At 33.0% G+C, this 26,423-nt stretch overlaps 1 long non-coding RNA gene across 1 annotated transcript; it reads left to right on the top strand.

The window, feature by feature from the left end:
- The first annotated feature begins 604 nt into the window (after positions 1–604).
- Positions 605–26,423, top strand: LOC107505435. Its single transcript, XR_001595710.2, has 3 exons — positions 605–696; positions 12,501–12,602; positions 26,359–26,423. It is a non-coding gene; the product is annotated as an uncharacterized LOC107505435 (long non-coding RNA).

Below are 26,423 nucleotides of genomic sequence, written 5' to 3'. Positions count from 1 at the left end.
GTCTTTTTATACTGTGTTGTAATTTTTTCTCCATAGATAGACATGATGAATTGAATAATAGAAGTTGCTGTAAATAGGCCTTTAGTAATGTGGTGGTCACCTGTAGTGAAGGTGAGCATTCTATAGTCCTATGCTTACATCTCAGTCTTTTAGTGAGCCTATGGCTCTGGACTGCGAACTTCACAAAGGCTTGTCAAGATCCTCTCTTTAGTTGAGACCAATGATAAAAGTGGGCTTGAGTCATGCATTTCCCTTCTTGGTGGTAGGCTGAAGGGGGCTGACATTCTATTCTCCAAGTAAAAGTTCAGAGCCAGCTGTAGTTGGATATTTTCCTCCCCCAGGCCACTTAGGTTGGTAACGCCCAGCTGGTTATACTAATTAATTTCTGCTGAGGGCAGCCTTATTAAGAACAACAGAATGCTCTGGTATATTTAAATGGCTGTTTCCCCTTCCCCTGTGAAAAGCACAAGGTTTTTTTGTTTTTGTTTTTCCTCCAGTGTTCACTGTGAGAATCTGGGCAAGCTCCAGAGGGGTAAAGCTCACAAAATGTGGGACCCTTCCAATGCCTGGTCATCCTGGAGATTTTGTTTCTCAGACTTTCCACACTGAGCCTCCAGCAAGACTTCAATTGGAGTTAAAGTTTTCTTGCCTTACACTGGTTTTCATGAAGGTTTTAGCTTATGAGTTTCTGCTCTGGTAAGTTGTGTTTTCTATATTTTTCTATTGGTCTCTCCAATTTTAGGGGCAGTGGTTTGCCCTATGACTTCAGTTCTTTTATGGGGCATAGATAAAGTTGTTGCTTTTACTGTTTGTTCAGTTTTTTATTTGTTATTGGGATAATGTGGTAACTTACAGGTTTGTTACCACCAAATTGGAAACCAGAAGCTTGCCAGATCCTGCTGTTTTAGAAACATGTAATATTTTGTTCACTAAGGCTCTTTTTTGCATTGATTTTAATTGCTTAAGTATTACATTAAAATATTTATTATAATTTTAATTTTTGTGGCTCCTCCCTTAAATTTTGTACCTGAAATGAGTACCTAACTCATGTCACTCTATTTCTGGCCCTAAGAAGTACATAAATTACCTTCCACCTGAGATGTTTTTCCTTTGCTTCTGCCAGGTGTCTGTGGGCACTTGCAGTCTGGAATTCCTGAGGAACTGAGGTGTTATTTCAGTGTCAAGGATTAGTTAATAGCGCCCTAAACTATAGTCACAGGAGAACCTACTTGTAGTTATTCCTTGTTCCTAGAGCACAATCCTTTGAGTTTTCTTATTCTCTGCCTTTTCTCCCAGCCCTGTGGGGCAAAAGCTCCACGTAGTCATTCAAACTCCTGGGCTTCCTTTTCTAGATCCTTCCTAGGAAATTATTGACTATCTCATAAGCTTTTCTTTTTCTCCAGATTTACTACTTGTCCTCATGAGTAGTTTGGTCTGAATGACCTAAACAGACATTAATGGTAATGGAAGTCCTGGATTGTTTCAGAAAACCTAAAATATTTACCTTTAGATATCCTGGTTATTTAAATTCCTCAAGTAATCATATAATTTCACCATTCTTTTGCTGTGAAGACAGGTGATAAAACTATTTTATGTATTAATAAAAAGATTTGCTCATGAAAGATTCTACTATCTTCATGACCTTATTCTTTATATAAAGAGTTCTTGTAAATCATCTATCACTTTCTTTACCTACTTAGTAGAAAGGACATTCAGTAGTCCTTAAATCTTTATGGATTTAAGCAATACTTTGAGAACCTAAGGAAAGCTATAAAATTTCCCTACAGAAATATGTACCTATTCTCAAATATTTTTATATATTCATGTATATATTTTATATATTCATTATATATTCATGTATATTTTTATATATTCATGGTTATAATTACTTGAATTTTGTTTGGTGCTCAGTGATAATGTAGGTTTGATATTAGTGATACCCAACAAATATACCCCTGTGCTATTAGCCAGCTCTACCATAGCCTGGAATGTTCCATTTCTAGTGTGGGTTATGTGGGTAAGAATATGATAATGGAGAAAATGATGTAATAGAATCAGAACAGTGGAAGGAAACTGCAAAAGAACTTCATGTTAAGCAATAAATGAGAGTTACAGGAGAAGAAGGGGGTTGAGGGAGGAGATGGCCATACTTAGGAAGACTGGATGTGCTGGTAACAGATTAAAGAACTGAGCAGTTTGAAAGAGCCTGGTAAATACTGAGTAAAGACTCTGTCTGTTCTACTGATACAATTTCACTGTCCAACAGCTAAGAGGATTGCAATACATAAGTTAGAAAATTTCCTAAAGGAGAATCTGAATGAACATGCCAGTCAATATGTCTAAAGGAGTGGAAGCTGAAAGCTCCCTATGGAAAGAAAAAAAAAAAAAAAAAAAGACAACCTAAAATGGGTTATAGAGGGGATCAGCTCAATGGGAATAAAAAAGAAGGGACTGAAATCTTCTCTTTGGATCTATCTTGAATTAAGGCCTATGGGTTAAAACTAACTCAAACTTATAAAAGTGAGTCCCAAACTATACAAAATAAGAAAGGTTTCATCTCCGCAGTTACCTATACTTTTCATAGTTTTCCAGGACCACAGGCAGTTGTGAATGCAACTCATATCATGCAAGAAATTAAATCATTGTGTGTGGAGGGGAGCATTGACCTTTAAACATAATCAGTGGTGGTGATTTTAATTCAGTTTTGCTTTGCTCTTTTAACACTACATGGATCATTTTAAGAATTCATAAAAAGCTGAAAAATATGTAGTTGGTGTAACAACTATCCTGAGCCTAAAAGATTAAAATAATTCAAAGTATATTAATCCCTCCTGAGCTGCACAAAGCTTTGATTTATTCCTGAACCACTAGAGCTTTCTTGATGGTTTCAGAATATGTAATGGTAATTGATTTTAGTGTCTCACCTTTCTGTGTGTGTCAGGATTTCATAGGATGTTGAAATTAAGATTGCCATCTATATTTACTATTTATGTTGTAATTCTAAAGTATAATCATTTTTAGTAAGAGATTAGTAATTTCATTAAAGGTAATACTCCCACACCTCCACCCCTCTTCTTCTCTGCTGCCCTCCACCCCATAGCTTCAAATGAAAAGAGAAATAGCTCAAAGGAGAAATAAATCTCAACAGGCATACGAAATGTGCAAAATTATAAACATCAGAGCTGAATGTCCTTAACACATGTATAAAGATGTTCTTTTTTTCTTTTTAATGGAAACTGATAGTCTTGGTACATAACATTTGATTAGGTGGTAATTCAAAATGGGAAGTAGAAGGATTTTCTTTATATGTGTCCCCACATCAAAAACAAAACAAAACAAAATGCATTTGTTTCAGTACTCACTGGAATTTGGTAATTTTAGCTTTCTGATCCCATGGCTGTGCTCTAACTCATTGACTTTCAAAAAAAAAAAAAAAAAAATTAAGGATTGCTCTTATCGGCAATTTGTAATTTCTCTTAAACTGCTGCATATTGTGCAAGAATTATCATATTTCTGCTTATAGCCTGAAGAAAGAGAATATTATTGATGTTATGTAAGTCCTAGATTGAGCTGTTAGAAACCTTTTAACTGGGGCCTTTAGAATAGAAGACTTTGATGAAGTATCAGAAAATGATATGATTTAGCCAAATACTGTTTTTCTAGGCTTTTAAAAAATCATCTGGGTATAGCAAGGCCAGAAGACAATCGCCATCGAAAAGATAGTTTGTTATAATCTCGGATCCCAAGAAAAGAACACATTATGCAACAGGGGGCCCTAGTGAGAATCACTTGGGGTCAATTGCAAGGCAAAAGGAGAGACGGGTATTGTTAAGAGCCTTTATTGTGGTTCTCAAGGAAAGGAACGAGTGAATCAGGGTACACAGATTTAAGATTGGCTGGTTTAAATAATTTCAGGGGCCCTGAAGTATAGGGGCTATCTCCAGTTGCCTGGTACCTGAACCTGGGGTGATTAAAGTAGATGTGTAGTAGCCAAGGGTTTAAACTCTAGATACAGGAGGAGTTGGGGTGTGGACTTAACTGGCTGATCAAGAAGGGGAACTGAGCAGCCTCTGGCTGGTCCTCAAACCTGGGTCAGGACAACATTTATAAAGCTATACTACAATTGACTCCTTGATATCTGATACAAATTTAGCTCAGTTATTTGAGTATTAGGGGACACCATCAAAGAGTAGGACTTAAGTTGCCCTAAACAGTATAGAAAACATTTTATTGTGGAAATAAGGAGAACAAGTAGAAGTGTAAGGAGTCCCTATAGACTGGCTCGTAACTAAGTTTCCTATTTGCATGACATTAGCCAAGCAGACAGATTTGAAATTTCTGGGGTCTCTAATAATATTTTGATAGCATTGTAATATGTGTAAAACTTATGTATTTTGGATAACACATTATATTTTGGATAATATTTTGGTGTATTTCTCAGATCAAGGTGGTAGGTCCAGCAGGTATGTTTGTTGAAGGGTATGAACTGATAGGTTAGTAAAGTATATGCAAAGATTGGTGGCATTTGTGTGCCCCAGTGGAGGGATGCTGTGGTTGTAGCAATTATGGTTGGAGGCTTGGGCAGAAGGCTGTGGTGGAGAGTTGAAGGGGTTAGGAAAAGGCACCAAGGAGTGGATGGCCCTCTCCCCAGGGTGTAGGGGGGTGGACCAATATGAGGTAGTTGCCTCTTGAAGAAAGCAATAATCTCCACTAATTTTTAGAATGGCACGGATTGTAGTAACCTCTACCAGACTTCCTTTAAGGCATGGGAGTGTAGGGGTGTATGTGTTGGCAAAAGCAAAGATTATACCAGGAACACATGTTAAACAGTAAATATACATGTGTTTATAATAGAATTCTAATATCGAAAGAAGAAAATAAGTATTTTATGTCTAATTTGTCAGCACCTTAGATGAAGCAGCCTGTGAGTAACAGTAGAGCAGAAGTTTTAGTGTCCCTGGTGAAGTCATTGCAAGGAATGATGTCTTCTCTGGTGCACTCCTGGGCCAGGGTGATATTATCTGGGATGTGAAACTGGGCATTCTTTGTAAAAGGATACCCAAAGAAATTGATGTGTCTTGTGTTTGTGGCTCTAAGGTAGAGTCATTTTTGTAATTTGAAGGCAGCATTCTGCCTGGGAACTTGATTTGTAAATATCTTTCAATTCAGGAGTGCACAGCTAGCAAAGGTGATGTTGGGATTTGTGATGCTGTTCTAACGGATCAAAGCATCAAAACTGGACTGGTACAGTTAAAGCCCCCATTAAAAATCACCAAATCTAAATTTCTAATGTTTAAGGTATTTCACAGATGGATAATGAGTCCTGTTGTAAATAGCTTTTAAAACATAGCCCTAATTTGTGTGTATGTTGTTAATGGGTGTTAGTTTACTTAAAAAATAAAAAAAGTCCAGCTACTAATGTTTGGGATCTCAAGAAAGAAAAGGTTAACATTCAACCCACAAGCCATATACATTCACACAGTGCTTTCAATTAAGTTTTTAAGGAGTCACTCAAATTTATCACTAAAAGTGAAAACAAAAAGGGAGTACTGGAAGAAACAGATAAATGTAGCAAAAAAAAAAAAAAAATTCTAAACAAAATCTATAGCTAGTCCCATTTATTTTTGGATAAGAATAAGAACTACATGCAAAATAAGAGAACAGTGCCATGGAAAAGCAACAGAAAAAAAAAACGTAAAAATAACAATATAACCAAAAGCTTTTTAAAATTTATTTGAACATTCTTGAAATGCTGCAGGTACTGAGAACAGATTAGTGGTTTCCAGGGGTTAAGGGTATAGGAGTAAAGAGGAAAGGTTGACTATATAGAGGTAGCATGAGGCATATCTTTGTGATGATAGAACAGGTCTGCCTCTTGATCGTGGTGGTGGTTACATGAATCTACACATGAGATAAAATTTCATAGAACCACACAATACATGTGCCCACTCACAAATGAGTATATGGAAAATTCGTGAATATAAATAAGGTCTGTGGATTACACCAATGTCAATCTTGCTTTTTATTTTGCTTTTATAGCTATATAAGATGTTACCAAGCAAAATGAATGTCAGTTATTAAATCCAGATAAAAACAACTAGAACAAGGTAAATTATATTAATTGGTTTAAAAATAAACAATATTTATATAGTTATAAATGATTATTAAAAATTGTGATATAACTATGTTAAAAAAATTAAAAGGTAAGTAGGTTGTTTTTAAAAAGCTAAATTTTTACTATAAAATAGGAAGACAATAGTACTTAAAATTCATAAATGAGATAACATAAGAATATTAAAATGTAGAACCATGTATTAGAAGAAACATTTTTGAGTTGAAAAATGGTTTGGATTAGGAAACTACTATTTTTCTTTAGACTCCCTCCTCTGATCATTTTGACTATGAACATGTATTTGGCAAAAATAAAATTTTAATAATACTATATATGTTAAAGTAAACTTATAAAACAAAAATTCTTATACTATTTTAAAGAATGTCATACCATGTCATTTAAAAACAAAATTGGACCAAATGTGAATAAAATGTAATTTTTAGCCCACTTAATCATTTTTATATCAACTACTTGTTTAATGTCACATGGTTATTGTTTGCAATCATATCAGAGTGTCTTAGAAGTTATATGTCCTTTAAACAATATGCTGGATTTTAACATGGAGATTTTCCAGATCAGCAGCCAACATAATGAATTACAAACCCCTGATAGGTAGAAACAATGTCTTATCTTGTAAATTCAGTACAAAATCTTTTTCTCAGCACAATATATGCCTGTTTAATTGAACTGAAAACAAACTAACAAACAAGATAAATTCAGAAGACTAGTGAAAACTTTTCATTTCATAAGGAACCATGAGATTAGATGCATTCGATTGGCCCTATCTGAGTGAAGAAGACATATAGAGGATAGGAAAATTAAAAAAGAAAGATCTGTACTATATTAGTCTGCTTGGGCTGTCATAACAAAAATCCCAGATTGGCTTGAATAACAAAAATTTATTTTTTCACAGTTCTGGAACCTAGAAGTCTGGAATCAAAGTGCTCTCAGGGTTAATTCCTTGCGCGGTCTCTCTTTTTGCCTTGTAGATATCTGCCTTTTCTTTTTGTCCTCACACAGCCTTTCTTCTGTGAGTATTTGGAGAGAGAGGGAGCTCTATTGTCTCTTCCTCTTGTAAGGATAACAGTTGTGATAGGATTAGAGTGGCACCCTTATGACCTCATTTAACCTAAATTACCTCCTTAAAGGCCCTATCTCCGAATACAATTAGTATATTAGAGCTTCAGTGTATGATTTTGGGGGAAAACAGTTCAGCCCATATATATTGATGCATTTTTAGATGGACTATATTTTTATGGTTAAGACACTGAAAACAACATTTTTACTAAAGCAAGAAAATCAGAGAAACTAGCAATTGATAGAGCTTTTGAAGATTCACATGTAGATAGATCTAAACTGAATTCTATTTATTAATAAATGAGACATCCCAAAATCATATCTAATAGTGACAGATTCCAGTATTATCCAAGAAGGAATTTATTTTCTCTAACCAAAACTTAAGCATGAATAAATTTTCACTTGAACTCCGATAATTTAATCTGAAGCCGCTAGTCTTTGCAAGCATGAGCTTTGGGCATTAGAAACACTAACCAAATTTACTTTCCTTTCCAAAAATATAGATAATTTAGAGTAGATTGAGAATAATTTTTAATAAAAATCTATATGTGAAGTGGAATTCTGATTCTCTTTGTGTAAACCAATCTCCATATCTAGCCTGCCATCGATTCACTTAAATCTAGACTTTATTTAGATAGAGATGCTTTTAAGCACAACCTACTTGAAAATATCTGAGTTTATGTACAGGTATAAAGTTTACAAGTTCAACATGCAGCCCATGTGTGCACATTGAAAAAAACAGTTTTTAAAATTTCTTAGTCTATGTTCCAACTGCTCCTTAGCTATTGTAGGTCTTGTCATTCTTGACCAGATGCTAGTTTTCCAGATCAGTTGTCTTGAGGTTAATGTCAGAAGTATAAATAGACCTAGTCTTCTATTTCTTTTCTTTTAATTTCTAAAAATGTCAAATATTAAGTTAAATGTTTCACTTTGTGCCAGTTAACATGTTTTTAAATTCCTTCTGATATTCAGGGCCTAACTCTTAAAATTAGGAAACTGGCAAGAAGGAACACAAGGGAAAAAAAATCTCTTCATCGACTTTATACCTGAGTTAAACGATGAAATTGAAAATTGAAGGCATAGTACAACTTTACATTAGATTTTAAAAAGTTGTCAGTAAATTGAATGAAGAGTATAATGCACCTTAGTCTTAAAATGCTTTAATGGAAAAAAATATCGTATGTTCAAACTTTGTTCCTACTTCTACATTGAATATTGGAAGGTATGCACCTCGATATTGCAAAGTTTTGCTGAATATAAATTTACTAAAGTTAAAGTTGATAGCAGACAGAAAAGTTAGTAGGAAAATGTATAAAAAAGTTAGAAACTCTGACAGATTCATGAGTTCATGTGTATAATTTTCTAAAGAAAGATTATTTCCTGAGAAAGAAGCTTAAATTGAGTATGACCTTCAGAAAGTATCATATATAATTTCTCCATTTTTAAAGCCATAGGGATTTGGACTAAGGAAAAACATGCTCTGACTGACATGAGGATAAAGTAGGTTTGATAGATTCATTGCTTTCAATATAAATCCTCCATGGCTTTGAAATTGTTTGAGAGCTCTTCTAGACTACTCACTCATTTGGCAAATAATTTAGATAAATTTCACGACTGTAAGCTTGTTTTGTAAATAATACTCTCTATAAAATATATTTAATCTGTTCATTAGATCCAGTAGATTGATGGTGTTGAGTTCATTTCTGTCCTTTCTGATTTTGTGCCTGCCGCATCTCTCCATCTCTGAAAGAGTGTTGAAGTCTCCAACTATAATAGGAGTTTCGTGCATTTCTCCATGGAGTTCTATCAGTTTTTGCCTCACATAATTTGACATTCTTTTGTTAGGCACATACACAGTTAGAATAATGTCTTCTAAGAGAATTGATCCCTTTATTATTAGTATGCAATGCCCTTCATTATCCCAGATACTCTCTTTGCTCTGAAGTGTGTTCTGTCCAAAATTAACAAAGCTCCCATTTCCTTTTGATCAGTATTAGAATGGTATGTCTTTTTTCCATTCATTTACCTATTTTAATTTAGTTTAATTTAGTTCCATATATATAGTAGCATGGTTAGACATTTATATAACTTATGAAGTAATCCCCCTGATTATTCTAGTACCCAATTGGTACTATACATAACCATTACAGTAATACTGACTATATTTCCCATGCTGTATTCTACATCCCTGTGACTATTTTGTAGCTACTAATTTTTACTTCCTCCTCCCTTCACTTTTTTCACCCAACTTCTCCCCCTAGCCATAAAAAAAAAAATAAAATAAAATCTTACCATTTGAAATGATATGGATGGACCTAGGGGTATTATGCTGAGTGAAATAAGTCAGACAGAAGAAGACAAATACCACATGATTTCACTTATATGCAGAATCTAAGGAACAAAAGAAATGAACAAACTAAGCAAAAACATCCATCTGCCTATAATCTGTGTGCTCTTATATTTAAAGTATAGGCAACATAGAGTTGGGTGTTATTTTTTTGATCCATTCTGACAATCTGTCTTTTGGTGCATTTAGATTATTGACACTCAAAGTGATTACCGATATACTTGGATTAATATCTACCATCTTTGTTAGTATTTTCTGTATGTTGCCCTTGGTCTTCATTTCTACTTTTATCTTCTACTCTTTTACTGCCTTTCGTGGTTTTAACTGTGCATTTTATATGAATACATTTTTTCTCCTCTCATTATATTAGTTATACTTTTTTAAAAAAAATATCTTTTAATGGCTGCCCTAGAGTTTGCTATATACATTTACAACTAATCCAAGTCCACTTTTAAATAGCATTATACCACTTCATGGATAGTGAGAGCACCTTCAAAGATAGTATGAGTATAATAAAATAATTTGAATTCTCTAACTTATCCCTTGGTACTTCTGTTATTTTGCTTCTATATAAGCACCTTTACCTATATATATTTAAATTCATTGTTGATATTATTATTTTTGACAAATTGTTTTCTGTTAGATTAATCTAAAGGTAAAGTTTTTATTTTATCTTATACCTTTTCTGATACTTTTCCTTTATGTAGATCAAGTTTCTGACTTATGTAAATTTCTTCATTCTGAACTTTTAACACTTCTTGCAAGGCAGTCAGTTTACCAGTAACATTCCCTTACTTTTTGTTTGTATGATTTTTTTTTCCTCCTCTGGCTTCTTTCAGGATTTTTTTTTCTTTTATTTTCTGTAATTTGAAAATGACGTGTCAAGGTGAAGTGCTGGGGTTTTGTTTTTGTTCATTTTTGGTTTTTTTTGGAGTTTACCTTGCTTGGTGTTCTCTTTGTTTTCTGGATCTGTAGTTTGGTATCTGACCAAATTTGGGATAATTCTCACTATTGTTCCAAATACTACTTCTATCCCCTTTTTTTCCTTCTGTTGTTGCTATTATCCATATCCTACACTATTTATTTATTCACTCATTCCCATATACTATACCTTTTAGAGTTGTTCCATAGCTCTTGAATATTTTGTTCCGGTTTTATTTTTTTCCAGTCTTTTGCTCTTTACTTTCCAGTTTTGCAGATCACTATTTAAATAAACCCAAGCTCAGAGATTCTTTCATCAGCTGTATCCCCTCTATTAAGCTGATCAAAGGCATTTTTCATTTCTGGTACAGTGTTTTGATCTCTGACATCCCCCTCATAAAAATGCTATTCTTCAAACTTCCACCTCTCATCTTACATTGCCCATCTGTTCTTCCATGCTATCTACTGTATCCATTAAGGCCTTTAGCATATTACTCAGTTGTTTTAAATTCTTGGTCCAATAATTCCAACATTTCTGTCATTTTAGTCTGGTTCTGATGTGCGCGCTCTCTCTTCTAATTGTATTTCTAGCCCTTTTGTATGTCTGCTGTTCTTGTTTCGGTGTGTGTATGGCTGTCTGTGTGTGTGTACACACACATGATGTATTGGGTAAAGGAAACTATTATAAATTGGCCTTTAGTAATGCAGTGGTAAGTTGCATAGGAGAGGAAGTTGTCTGTAGTCCTATGATTATGTCTCAGTACTGTCATGTGCCACATAACGATATTCTGGTCAATCACAGACAACAAATATGGTGAGCCCATAAGATTACGATGGACCTGAAAAATTTCTATCACCTAATGAGGTCATAGCTGTCTGTCATAACACAATACATTACTCATGGTAATGCTTGTGTAAACAAACTTACTGCACTGCCAGTCATATAAAAGTATAGCACTTAAAATCATGTGCAATTATATAATACTTGATAATAGACAATTATGTCACTGCTTTATGTATTTACTATATTTTGCTCATTATTTTAGAGGATATTCTTTCTACTTATAAAGATTTGCTGTAAAATAGAATGTCACGTTATACCAGCAGTAGCCTCACACATCTTGTATTTACTGTGACTCTTGATTGTGTCATTTTCTCTTGGGATTGATTTAATTTCATGTTTCATAAATTCAGTGTAGCCTAAGTGTACAGTGTGTATAAAGTCTATATTAATGTACAGTAATGTCCTAGGTCTTCACATTCACTTACCACTCACTCACTCACTCACCCTGAGCAACTTCCAGTCTGACAGGCACTGTAAGTGCCCTATACAGATATATTTTTACTGTACCTTTTCTATGTTTAGATATTCAAATATCATTGTGTTATAATTGCTTTCAGTATTCATACAGTAACATGCTGTACAGATTTGTAGCTTAGGAGAAATAGGTTATATCATATAGTCTAGGTATGTAGTACCTACTTGCTTCTCTACCTAAAAAAAGGTAGATTTTTTTTTTCTACATTGTTTAAATCTCTGTTTGACTAAGCCCTGCTGTTATTTTTTTTTTCTTTTTTTATTTAGTATTCAACCTGGAAGAAATATTGTAGGTGTAGATTATCACCAGGTATTCAGCAGGATTAAGGGAAAGAAGAGGGACCTGAACAAAGAAAAATCTTAATAGGTTAAAAGCACTCCAGGAAATGTGCTTTTTAAATAAATTTCTGTTTAGCCTGCTTTCTCTTCCAAGAAAATGATTGATTGCTGTGCCCAATATCATTCATGTGACATCTGACTGAAAATTGGCAGAATACACATTTCCCATTTAGGAACAGAATTATTATAATATAGGCAATTTCTTTTATTCTAATTGAACAAAACGCACAGTGAAAAATTGTGTCAGAGACTGAGTTTTGCTGGGTTTTCTGTATACATGCTGAATATCTAATTGATATTGGCTTTATATAATAACAGTAGATTAAAGTTATCTTCATCTTTCTTATGGTTAACTTTTATATCAACTTTCATTTTTCCAAATGTAGGTGCAGTTTTTCTCCAATTCTACAAAATGTTCCCACATTGGAACATTTAGAAATCTATGCAGAGGAAAAGTCTCAAACCTCAAGACCTTGACGTAGCCACTGGTAAGTTTTTCCAAATTCACTAGAATGCTGCTGATTAGAGATGCCAAATGGTTTTTCCAAATAATTGAGCCCACTTTATCTCACATCCCGGCCCATTCTAAACTTTGATAAAGGGAACTTATAATGTCCCACATTTATTTAACTCAAAAATGAAACTTTCTTGAAAAATGGAGCTGTGATTCAATTATTGGTAACTTTATAAAATCCATTTCCTTTTATATAGTAGACTTTTCTTAAGTTATGGTATTTGCTTGATATTATGTCTTATTTGGTTTGACTTTCAACAGTTGTAAAATAATCAAGGTTCAGTTTCAGAGAATGTGAACTTTTAATTGTTGTAAAAAAAACCCATAACATTTAATTTACCACTTTAATCATTTTTAAGTGTTACAGTTCAGTAGTGTTACATATGTTTACATTGTTGAACAACAACTCTCTAGACTTTTTCATTTGGAAAACTAAAACTTTCTACCCACTAAACACTTTCTTCCTCCTCCCTCCTCAGCCCTTGGCAATTACCTTTTCACTTTCTGTTTTTATAATTTTGATTTTAGATACTTTATAATAGTAAAATCACACAGTATTTTTTATGTGACTGGCTTATTTTTCTTAAATAATGATTTTGAGTTTCATCCATGTTGTAGCATGTGACAGGATTTTATTTTACTTTAACGAAACATAAAATTTCATTATGTATGTATATACAAATTTTATTTATCCATTCATTTGTTGATGGATATTTGGGTTGCCTTTACCTGTTGATTATTGTAAATGATACTGTAATGAACACAAGTGTGCAAATAGCTCTTTGAGATCCCAATTAGAATTCTTTCTGATATATATACCCAGAAATGAGATTGCTTAATTATATGGTAATTCTATTTTTAACATTTTCAGGTGCCTCTGTACTGTTGTTTTCCATAATGACTGTACTATTTTACCTTCTCATCATCAATGCACAGGTTCCAAATTCCCCAAATCTTTGTCAACATTCATTTCCTACTTTTTTGATAGTGGTCATCCAAATGATTTTAGATACTATTTCTTTGTAGTTTTGATTTGCATTTCTCTTATGATTAGTGATGTCGAGCATCTTTTATATTCTTGTTGGCCTTCTTTGCCAAATTGTCTTTGTCCTTTGCTGTTTTTTAATCAGACAGATTTTGGTTGTTGATTTGTAAAATTTCTTATGTATTTTTGGATGAATGAGGACATTTTAGATGTTTTAAGCACAAAAATTTTATTTCAGAGCATTAAATAACTTAAAAAGTTATTGTTCTATGGCCATGCCACCCTGAACAAGCCCAGTCCTGTCTGATCTCAGAAGCTAGGCAGGGTCAGGCTTGCTTAGTACTTGGATGGGAGACAGCATAGGAAGACCAAGCACTGTAGGCATAAAAAACAAAAAATAAGGGATTATAAGCTGACAAGGTCTTTGCAATCTGTAAGGTCAACCAAGGGTTGCTTTGCCTAAAAAAAGAGAAGTTATTGTTAAAGCTGAAGAAATGTATTTTAGGCTTAGCATTCAAAATGACTTCTTTGAAGAACAGAGTTACAACAGGAGTTAATGCTTCTTATGTGATTAAGAAAATTAGTAATTTTCCACTATAAATGCCATATCTAAATCCATGCCATGACATATTACCAAATTAAGAAAGCCACCCACAATCAGAAAACTTAAAATAAAAAAGCCATTCTCAGAAAGTCCCCATGATTAGGAAACCACTGTTACAGCTGCAGCTTCCAGAAACACCTGGAAAAAGTCACTAAGAAAATGAATGCCCTATACAATTCTTCTTAATACTCATAGATCAAGTGATCACACATTGATATCTTTGCCAGTGTTGCCACAGAAAACTAGACACTCCTATTATGGTCTTTGTGAACAGAAACTAATTAAAGAGCAAAAATAGCCTCAACATCACAGTTACCAAGCAAATGTCAAGAGAATATCTGATGAACAGAATCAAAATTATATCTAGAGATGTAGTTACAAGAAAATTCTAGAAAATGCAGAATTCCAACCCCTGCAATACAGGAAACCACTACAGGAGTATGTTAATTGGGCTCTTGGGCTCTAATCCATCACATCTACCTCCAAATAAAGAATACATTTCCCCCACCATCCCAAAGTAGAGTGTTCCTATGAAAATTGTCATAAGCTGAAATGGCATAAAGCAAAAAAGCCATTAACATTCATATATGAAAAAAATGTTGAGTGTTCTCAGGCTCCAAAAATAACTTACCAAATCACACGAGACAACACACAAAACCTAGAATAAGTAAAAGCAGGAATTATACAATAAATACACAGCCTGTATAAAGTAGAGTGAGCTTGGTTGTGCCACTCTGCTCCCAGAGCACTCTGCCTCTATCACGACTTGCTACAAAACAAACAGTAAATGCTATTTTCACTTTCTGACTTTCCTGTTAAAACAAAAATCTTCTTTGGATTTCTTTTGGTTAGCAAAAATAGGTACTAATGTAGGTCTCTCATGAATGCCAAGTGGCATAATGCAAACTTTCAAAAAGTGGAGGATAGCTGTAATGGGTTTTGATTCTTTTTGTTTTCCCTTTGGTATTTCGGTCAGAGTAAGAGAGGATAAGCTAGAAGCCTTAATTTATTGAAATCACCCCACGTTTATTTTCCTAAAATTCCAATCTGATTGTTTTCTCTGGCTCAGAACATGACAGCATGTTAGTATAAAATATAAATTATCATCGTGTTTATTCTTTATTTGACACTTCAAAAAGATGTACCTGCATGCTAACCTTGCATATAAAACCCTTTGCAGTGACAGAAGAATGACTCTGTGACCCTACACTAAATTATTTTAGCATATAAATGTATGTCATTTGCAGATAACTATGCTTTTATTCATGAACCATGTAAAGAATATGATCCAGGTTATGGTGTTAATCTGAGTAGAAGATGGAAATATCCTGATAAAAGTAAGAATTATTTGAAGTATGAAAGAAGGAAGGCATCTGAGTTAGAAGAGGCCGGCTCTTGGGAATATTGAATTGTCCAATGAAATAAGAGATGTTCCATTCTTGAATTAAAAAATAGGATAATCTGGCTATTAATTGTCTATAAATCAAATGAACAAAATCACTTTTGGTCTCTACATAATATGCAAAAATTTATTAGAAAAATGGTCTTTCTCAAATGGAGATATAATGGAATTTATGTACATTTCTTATAAATCAAAATGTTATTTATACTTTTAGTAGAATATCACTCCATCTTAATCCTAAAGTTTCCCCTCTCTCTTGTCCCAGGTAACTTACAGTCAAATTTAAAGATAGAAGTGTTGATAGAGTAAATGTAGGGACCAAGTTCTCACTTTCAATAAAATGGAGACTTGATTAGAATTATTATAGGGAAATTCTTCTAAAATAGCTCATGACAGGACTACTGAAATTACTATTACAATCCGATTATAAATCTGGCTTGGGATTCTATTCCAGATAAAAATCTAAGAGAAAAGTAGTTTTCAAGAGGAATTTTTATGCTTTCTATTAGAAACCATAGAAATATACTGCATGAAAGTATGTTATAATTTTCTTATCATTGGGTAACTGGGATTTTGATCGACCTAAATTATCAGTTAAAGTTATTTAGTCATTGATTCAACATTTATTTATCGAATACCTACTATGTGTCAGGCATATAATTAAGATAATTTATTGATGAAAAAGAATAGACAAAATCCACCAGTGTTTATAACAAGTGGATGGAGATAGATGATAAAATAAACAAGCATAATATAAAATATTAGATATTTATAAATGCTATGGAGAAAAGCAAAGCAATGAATAGTAAATAGAAAAGTCTCATAAAGGAGTTGTAAACTGGGCAAAGAACCAAAGTGCAAAATCCATAGGTTAAAACTTGCTCAGAGTGTACAAGGAATAGTAAAGGAGGCTAATAAGCTTGGAGGAAATAATGAAGAGGTTTAGTCAGAAGAAATGAAAGACAAATCAAGTAGAGCCTTGTAGGTCATCATAAGGATTTGGTTATTCTTGTAAGCTATCGAATGGTTTAAAGAAAAAGAGTAACATGACTTGGGAAATGATAAAAAAAAAAAAACTATGGTGGGAGAAGAGGGACAAATTTAGAGGCTACTATAATGTTAGTGAGAAATGGTTATGGCGTGGGGTATGGTTCCAGTACAAGAAAATGCTAAAAAGTCAAAGAATGATAAGGGCCATGTTTTTAAATATGCAAGAGGGGGTGAGAATTCACATGATTTTTGCTAGAGATATGAATATTTTATCTATAATAAAAGGAGAGAAGATAAGAGTATATATAGGTAGGTGATGTTGGAAGTTATATTCTATTATAAATTTTTCTCATTAAAATGGTAGCAGAGTCACTAAGTATGAGTAGGGAAAGTGAACAGATAAGGAAAATATAGTATGCCAGGCAACTCTAAAGATTACATATTTGAAGTTAATAGAAAGGTATTTAAAGGCAAACAATCAGCATGGTTGTGTTATTTTCTGGCCATATTTAATTTTATGTGTGTAGGATCATAGGAGGCAAACAGTTGGATTTAAGCAGAGTTGGGATTTTGCCAAAGTAAATGAAAAATATTAAAAAATGACAATATAGTTGAAAGTATATGTAAGGGAATAATTTTATTGATGGGACATGGAATCAAAACTTGTGTAGGAGATAGTGATTTAAGTATGGTGAGGTATGATAATATGGTAGTCATATCAATAGATTGTAGGTTATAGTGGTTGTGAAGGACTTGGAGTAGCAATAATAAATGGAGTGAACTGAAGATAGGATATATAAAATGAGAATATGAATGGTTTGTGTTTGTTTATAAGATCCAGGGAATGAGCAAGAGAAGTAAGCAAGAGGCTGATATAGGGTGAAAGAAAAGATCGGAGTAAGAGAAGTGAAGAGGACCTGAGAGAATATGTAATAGAAGGATCACACACACACACACACACGCGGACATAATGAAATTACTAAGAAATATAGTAGAAATGGTGTTGGAAGAAATGACTATAAAGAGTAACTTAAATTTTTAAAGGAGTTGCCTATATGCCCAATGACTATAATTATTCAATTTCCTATAATTTGAAGATGAATGATTTTAGGGAAGGAAGTAGAAAAATGGCCTGGAAGAATAATGCAGGAAATAAAGGACACCCAAAATAGCACTGGGAGTGTGAGAGAGAAAAGCATTACCACTGAGAACCTGTTTGGCAAGTGGGTAACAGGTTTTTACTTTTGTGTAGATGCACACACCCATGAGGACTGGCCACATTGACGGCTAATGACCTTGCCGACAATAATTCTGTATATTTTTTCCCTCAGCTTCATGGTTAAAGAGATGGGCTGGGTAGAATTTGATACTAGCAGAATTTTAACACTCATGATGGTTCTAATTTACTTCATATCAATTCTATAAATAAATTCCAAACTACCTGGTTATTATCTGAAATTTAACATTGCGGAGAATCATATTAAGGCTTCCTTCTTAGGAATGGCTTTTCTTACATGTTGTGCCAAGACCATAATATAACTTAATTAGAGAGCTTTACTATCATCAGCAAGTTTTTGTGCTGGAAACTGGCTATTTTAAATCACAGATTTTCTCATTTAGCCATTGAATGCTCTTAGAGATAAGAAAGCTTACATTGCTACCATATTTCTCCCAAGATGTCTTTGGATATGGGATTGTTACTCTCTTGAGGGAATTTTAGACTGTAGCTCTGCTAATTATCAGGAAATAGAATATTATATATGAGCTATCAATCTTCCCTAAAGGTATAGATGAGGTAAAGGAGAATTGAGGTCATAAGAAGATCTGTTTTCAAGCACTTTTTAATTTTTATAGCCTTTTGAAATCTCAGTTGTAGTGAGGACATCTGCTATGCTCAGAATAAGTGACCTTAACCAATTTTAATTTCTTATACTGTAGTTATTTTTTTATGTAGAGGGAGTACAAAAGTACTCTTTTTTGATAGTTAACATATAGCATAAAAAAGCATCCATTTCATCAAAAAATAGTTTGTTGAAACTCCTTAATTAATTTGCCTTGGGATTTTTTTCCAATTTGTTTCCCACAAGAGAAGAGTCTTAGTATTTTCATTATTTATTGATGATAATAGATGTTTTAAAAGACATGTATTTCATAATCAAGAAGGATGCTAACACTTTTTGAAGGCGTAGAATTCAAATTCATAGCTACTTTAAAATTACTTTTAAAACTCCATGTATTCAATTTGATGAATAACTGTTTTCAAGTATACCTCAAGTGTATGCTAAAAAACCACAACATATTAACCTTGAGAATAAATACTACAAATATAAGCAACTTCTCATCAAATGCAGCAATTTATTGTCATGCTGGTCCACTTTACCCTTTTACTTATTTAGAGGTAAAAATAAGAGAAGTAAAATGCAGAGGCTCTCCAGCAGTTCAGACTCTGGGATATTCAATTACTTTGTGGCAGCTGATCATTAGATTAGATACATCCTGGCACATCACGGAGGGTGAAAAGATTCCTCCAGAGACAAAGGTGCTTTAGAGCAATTTCACTTCTAATTATGTTTCCTGTAAGATTTTGTTTGTGTTTGATTTAAAATAGGATGTAATCTGCTAGAGAGGAAAAGAAATCAAAAGATTAACATCACCTTATTATTGGTATGAAATGGGCCTGGGCTCAGGCTGATGTGATGAGAACTATTTATAGAAATATTTGGCTCTGTTATTTAAAGGGGAGGTCGCAGCTGGGTAGATAATATGAGCAGATGTATCACTTTAGCATGGTATACCAGCATAACACCAGCAGCTAATGTCTACAATAAAAATGTTTAGCTTTACTACTACATACCTAAAGAACATCCTGGTGTTTGTTCATTCTTAGACCATGACCTTCATAAATTTTTTATAGTAAGTAAAATATAAGGGCCTGAAACAAATGTGCCAAGTTCAACTGAATTATGAATTAGAAAGGTGTTTCAATTATTTCATTCTTAGCATTAGAAAACAGTAAAGTTGTAAAATCATTTTCCACACACAACGAAACTATTTCAGGTTGTGTCTTGTTGAGAGAGTTGGTTCTAGACATTGTAGAATTTAAAAATATACATATTCTGATCATATTTATGTGGTCATTATAGATTTATGTGGGAAATTGGTAATAAGAATCATATTGGTAATAAGTCTTGCATGTACTATCGATGTTTGTTTTTAAATGGAAAAAAGGCTAATTCTGAAGAACTGTTTAAAAACTAGAAAAAATAGGCAAATGCAATTTATGGTACTCAACAATATGCAACTTGATTCTTTGTTTCCCATTGTCCTTTTAACAGCCACTGGAAAAATTTTTCTCTTGCCCTTAAATAATCTGTCTTTGGCCTCAAAGGTTTTAATCTCACTTTAGATAGTTAAATATTCTCTAGTCATATTAAATTATTAACTGAATCTCAATTAAGAAATTAAATGGCCTATCTTCTACACTAATCATAATACTTGCAATAGATTGTTTTTCTGCATTAGAAATATCTCCAAAATGTTAGTGGCTAGCAGAAAAAATCTTTCTTTCTCTCCCTTAGAATTGTAGCTGAACTCTCCTAAGCTCAGCTGATCTAAGTTGGGTACAGGCCTTCAGTTTATTTCAGGTCCTTCTCACCAACCAGCTACTACCCAAAATATTTTCTTCTCATGGTAAATAGTGGAAGTGGAAGAGGTCAGTACAAATCCTGCAAGAATCTTATTTAAAGCCTCCACTCTTCTTATATCTAACATTCCATTGGCCACAGAAACTCACATGACCAAATTTAACATCAGTGAGGTGAGTAATTACACTCCTCCCACGATGGGGTGGAAGATAAGACAAGGGCAAAAAAAGAACAGAGAAATGTTGGGAAACAGTAAATTTACTAACAGTGGTAAACTAGATACCTGACTTAACAATTCCTCTCCCATCCTCCATCCTGGGCCCATAGTAAGCTGTCAATTTGCTGTGGGTATGGTACGTACGGTCATTCTATTATCATTCCCCTCTTCCCTCTCTAATAACCATACTAACTCATTCACAGCTAGAGAGTAGGGATGTGGTGTTAAGGGAACAGGTCAGTGAAATTTCTCACATGAATGGTTATTGGTATAAGATGATTTCTTGCTGTATGTGTCTGGCTGATGATTAAATGGATGTAGTATCGTGAGATCTGTCCTTAGTAGTGAACACATTTTCTCCATGGTACTCTCCAGTTGAAATTTTCAGAACATAGCCCATATTTTACCTCCAGCTGATAGCCTCCTCTTTAGTTTCCATTTTTGTTTGTTTGTTGTTTTGTTTTTTCCAGGTAGTTCACTCCTCATAGTTTAGAGTCTTGACATACTTTCCGGAAGTTTTTCTTGGGTAAGACTTAAAAAAGTTCTAGGCTCATTATCCTTCCCATGTAGTTTATATCTATCCCAAAGAAGCTTTCATGGATGTTTGGACCTACCACTGAAAGGCAGTCACAGCCTTCTGTTGCTACACTGCCCAAGCAGCTCTCCAATAAATCTCTTTGACCCGCTTACTATCATTTCCAAACTGCAGAGATATACTCTAAGCTTTCTGTAGAAGTCTTAAAATTTCTTCTCTGTAATTATTATGAAAGAAAATTTCTTCTCCTGTACTTTTCCATGATGTAAGAGAGGGTGATGATGAGAATTATAGAGGGCAGCAGGTTTTTCTCTAAAAAGCCTACTGACAAATCATTCTTTTAAAAAAAATTTCTAGTACATTTAATATATTAGATCTCAAATCAGTACTTCCTAGAAGAAGGGATCAGGAATGATCAAGTTAATTCTCAACCTGTTTTAACTACATTCTTTCAAATAAATGATTTTATCTGACACTTCACTTAGATATGTAGCACACATTACATTTGACACTCTGGTAAAGCATCAATTTTAATATCCCATGATATGTGAATGGCAGTAAAGTCAGTATAGGCAGTCAAGAATAGGCTCATGCTTCATTTTAATAGTTATAGTTTCCAAGTTAATTTGTAGTTAATTATTAAAAATAAAACTTAGGAAAACATAGAAAACTTGTTCAATGTTTCTCTCTTGCCTTTGTCAAAACTGCTGTGTGAATCTGAAATCCACCAGTTTTGTAATTCAACTCTTTAAATTAATTTTGATTAAAATTAAATCTTTAACTCATAGGAAAAATTTGATCAGTTTTGATTTTGACTGAATTTTTTAATCAGATAAAGTTAAAATGGTATATCCACTTTTATTGGTAAAACAAAGAGCAAACTAACTCGAAGATTTCTCAATATTTATTTCCTCTTGTAATTAGTTTTTATATATATATATATATTAGCATTTCATTGATTTCAGGAAGCCTCTCCTAAACTTTTAAGCTCAGTAAGAACACTTAGTCCATGCTACCATAGGTCCCTGTATTTCTTTTCCCACCACATTCACAATTTTATTATAATTGTTTAATATTGGCTTTTCCATGGTCCTAAAAACTCTAAGAGGAGACAGCTTGTCTGATTCGTTTAAGGCTCCCCTGCGTATAGTACAGTGCATAGCAGAGGGTAGTGGTTCAAAATACATTTTAGGTGAATGAATGAATTAATGTGTATGGTATCTAAAAGCAGATGGTCATATTTTCATTGAATAGCAGTAGACACTTGAATGAAACTTTACCATCTGAGTAAAACCTAGCAGGGTTACAGATTACTTTTGACTACACTAACACTTTCAAAATTGTCACAATTAAAAGACTAGTTTGCTGATTTGTATTTTCCTCTTCCAATTGGGAAAGGGAAACACCTTATGCACTTCGTTTCTCAAAGTCAGAACCCAACCATGAGCCATCTCGTTGACCTTCAACACCTAACTGGCACTCAAGACAATTATAACATGATGACATATGTCCTAGGAAATGTAATACAGAGCCATATAAACATGGCATCTATCTTAATTTATTATACTGAATAAATTAAAAGACTTTTCATAAGAATTCACTGCAGTTTATTAATGTCAAAAAATTTGATTAAAGCTAAAGTTTCCCCTTAGTGACCAGTTAATTTTCTTCTATTACTCATCTTGATAAATAAAATGATCTAATTCATTTCTAGTGGTTGCACATGCACCGTGGTTAGCAAAATATCAGCCTCTCTTTATTTCTGCTTGTTTCTCCACCCAACATTGTTAAATCCTAGACTTTTTGATTCAAATCTAAATAATAAAATAATATGAATACTTTGCAAAACCAGCAATGACTAAGTTCTCTGTTATGTTACAACTGATCTTTAAGAGACTTAATGATCCTATGAAAACAAACTATTTCAGAAGTTTAAGCAGTACCCTTTCTGCCATAACTTTTTTGTTTAATATTGTTTACTAAGCCACTCTTAAATATGCTAATTATCAGTAGGTAAATGATGAGATAATTTTAAAATAAGAAAATGCAGAGGTTATAAAATAGTTTAATGTTCAATCTTACTATTAAAGAGATGCAGAGCATCTCAAATAACATTTTCTAAAATTTTAATAAGAATATCAAGACATGGTAGGTACTAGTGAGAGAAACTTTTAAGCAATGGCTCCTTCCTGGCATAACTTAAATCATAGAACTCTGCATTTTAGCTATTTCAGAATTAGTCCTGACTCTTTACTTTCTCATTTGCATGTCTAAAAGCTAAAGCACTATGGTTTCAGTCTAATGATTTTAATACTTTTCCTCACTATAAAACTTTAGCTTACATCAAGCATGAAGGTATTTAGGAAAGCTAACCCAATTATTCCATGTATCAACATGTGCTTAAAACAAACAACAACAAACTACATTTTCATTAGCAGTGTTTACATTAACTATAGAAGATTAAGTAATTAGACCCAGAATAGGGTTTACAGTTACTTAGTAAGAATAAATTCATAGATTGTATATGAAGTAGTTTAGATAAGGTGAAATCAAATAAGATAGAATTGTGACATATTGCCTGAAGATGTGTCCTAAGTCAAAAAACTAATTTGACTGTTGCTAAGTAGGAGTCTGTTCTTCCTTTTGGCTTCTTTTCATTTTCCCCTTAAACTTAGCTGGGCTTTAAGTCTCCCATTGATTCTGCAATATTTCTTAAAATTTATTTATGGCAGCTACAGTTGGCTTTGCTTCCATTGAGGTCTTAGGTAAAATTTGCAGATAAACCGAATCTCAGGAAATCAAGAGATTTTATAGAGTTATGCAGTTAGTAAGAGGAAAGTTAACTGGAATTCTAGTCTCAAGCCATTCCATAGTTTTGATGAAGATTCAGTCCTCAATTGTTCAATTAAAAGTTGAACAGTTATATAAAGTACTTTCTACTTCTAAGTCTACATGATTTTCTTAGTTTAGATTTTCTTAAAAGATAAGTTAAACCAAAATTTGAATAAAGCATATTATGCATATGTAATCTTTATTAAGTACTTATTTGAGTATCTGTGATAAACAACTTAAATTTATTCTTAATATATCTCTAAATATTCATATATCTGTGTCTATATATGTCTATATTCATACATAATATCTTTAATTTTTTTGTAAAACATTTTAGGTACATTATTTTAAAAATTTTTCTGTTTTGTTTTATTTCTACATAATCAAAACTTCATTGTTGTACTTTGAAAAGAAGCTCATGTGTTACATAATTCCATTGACGGACGTTATTCATTATCATATGATAGAATCCATAGAGTGATTTTATAAAGACAGCTCTCTGCTTGAAACTACTTGGTTGCTACATAATAAAAAATGCTGCTACTTTTTCTTTTAAATTTTGCAAGTCACATCTTCTCTCTGCACAATAATTCTGGGGTATAGAAAAACCACTCACACCCACAAAATAGCATAGGTAGGCTGCTCTGAATTCATGATTGGATTGAAGATGCTGTGCTCTAAGAAATGAATTTGTGTATATTGTTATTAAGATTTAGGTTTGGGAATAATTTGCCAATTCATCTTAAACAGGACTCTATTTTTGAATTTGCAAATGGTTTTGATCAAAGTGTTCAGATTTATGAAATAAATGCTTTCATAGTGATAGAGTTCTACATAAGTTGTTAAGTGCAAAAAGAACATATATATTTTCCAAAGAAACAAGCAATCATTTGAGGCAAAGTGATTTTTTTTTTTTGCCAAATAGGAAATTACAAAGTTAAAAACACAACATAATTTGTCAGAGTCCTTGAAAATGATGGTTGGTTTTAAAAATGCTGAGATGGTAATGTACATTGACCTAAATGTAGTAATAGAATCAAAGGAAATAATTTCATATGTGGTGAATCATTATCAAATTTATTATTTTGCTTAAGACAGCATTTACCAGCACTATCATCCAAACATAGTGATGGACTTTTTTGCATAGACATCTTAAGACCAAATTATTACATCCATGTTATATAAAATATCCTTGTGGTAAAATATAATTCAGTTTATATGTTTCTGAAAGTAGAGATCACAGTGCAAAGATAGCTAAGTTTTATTCATCATCAGTCTAGATGAATCACCACCCATCCATACACACATGCATGTGCACACACAAATTCAAAATTCAAATAGAAAAAACCCATATAAGACCTTATTGCATTTTTTAAATCACATGAAACAATGAAAGAATAAAGAAGGCAATTGTTTATAATAAATGTTATGAATTTTTATGATAAGATGACATAAATATGTGAGATAAATAAGCAGGACCATTGAATATCAAACATACAGTATAATTCAGTAACCAAAGGACAGACTGAATGAAAAATGAGCATTAAGCCGACATTACCAGGAAGAGAACAGTTGAAAAAGCAGATCTTAAATGATGTGTGAGTTTCTATAATTAGAGGGCCTGGTAGTGCAAATTAAGGTGGATATGGGATCTATAGAAGTGTGGATTGAAACTTGTTCTTGCACTGCCATTGATTAGATGTACCATCTTTGAAAGGTCATTTAGCTTATATATACTTCAATTTATTCATCTGGAAAATGAGACAATGTAAATAGATCTCTTAACTTCTTTTAATTTTAAATTGCAATAATCTATACCTAGGCTATGTACTGTCCTTGTTTGTTTTGCTTATCTCCTATCTCTATTATGAAATTTCTCTCACTTTCCCTGTTGAAATCCAATTGATTCTGAAGGAGCTGTGTGCCTCAATTATTTCTATTGCATATTCTGTTTTGTAGCATTTATTTAAACTTTATTAGATTGTTTTATATATATCAGGATCCCCTAATAGATTGTAAGCTTTTTGAACACATTGTCAACCTCTATATTTCTCCATAGCACATAACTGTGTGCTTTAGAGATAGTATGTGTTTAATAAATTCAATTCAGTTCTATCCAAAGTAGCTGGGCTGTATATCAAAAAGTGAAACTGAAATTTATAGAAATCCACGCTATATATTTACTGAGAGTAAAGTCCTGCTTGAGCAGCTGGGGATACAACAGTAAAATTATAAACAAAGTTTATATAAAACTATGTAAAGCACAGCCTTTCAGTGTGTTACATCTAATAATGGGAAGACTTTGCAGCTGGAGAAGATTAAGGAACAACAAAGTAGCATATAAGGTTCGAAGAGATAAGCAAGTCCAGAAGGTAAAGGGACTTGGAGGTCTTGATGAAGTCTGGATTTATATTCTTAATAGCATAAGAAGCCACTGGAAAATTTTGAGCAGCCAAGTATATGAATTTATTGGAATTTTAAAAAGCCATTTTTTTTTTTTTTTTTTTTTTTTGCTGTTTAGATCTATGCTGAAAAAGGACAAGAAAGGGAAGACCAGTGAAAAATAATGAGGGAATTTAATTGAAG

Source organism: Rousettus aegyptiacus, unplaced genomic scaffold (genome assembly GCF_014176215.1).
Source record: "Rousettus aegyptiacus isolate mRouAeg1 unplaced genomic scaffold, mRouAeg1.p scaffold_m13_p_1, whole genome shotgun sequence".
Taxonomy (NCBI): Eukaryota; Metazoa; Chordata; class Mammalia; order Chiroptera; family Pteropodidae; genus Rousettus; species Rousettus aegyptiacus.
Note: the sequence above shows the minus strand (reverse complement) of the source record. Positions and strands in the feature narration are given on the sequence as shown.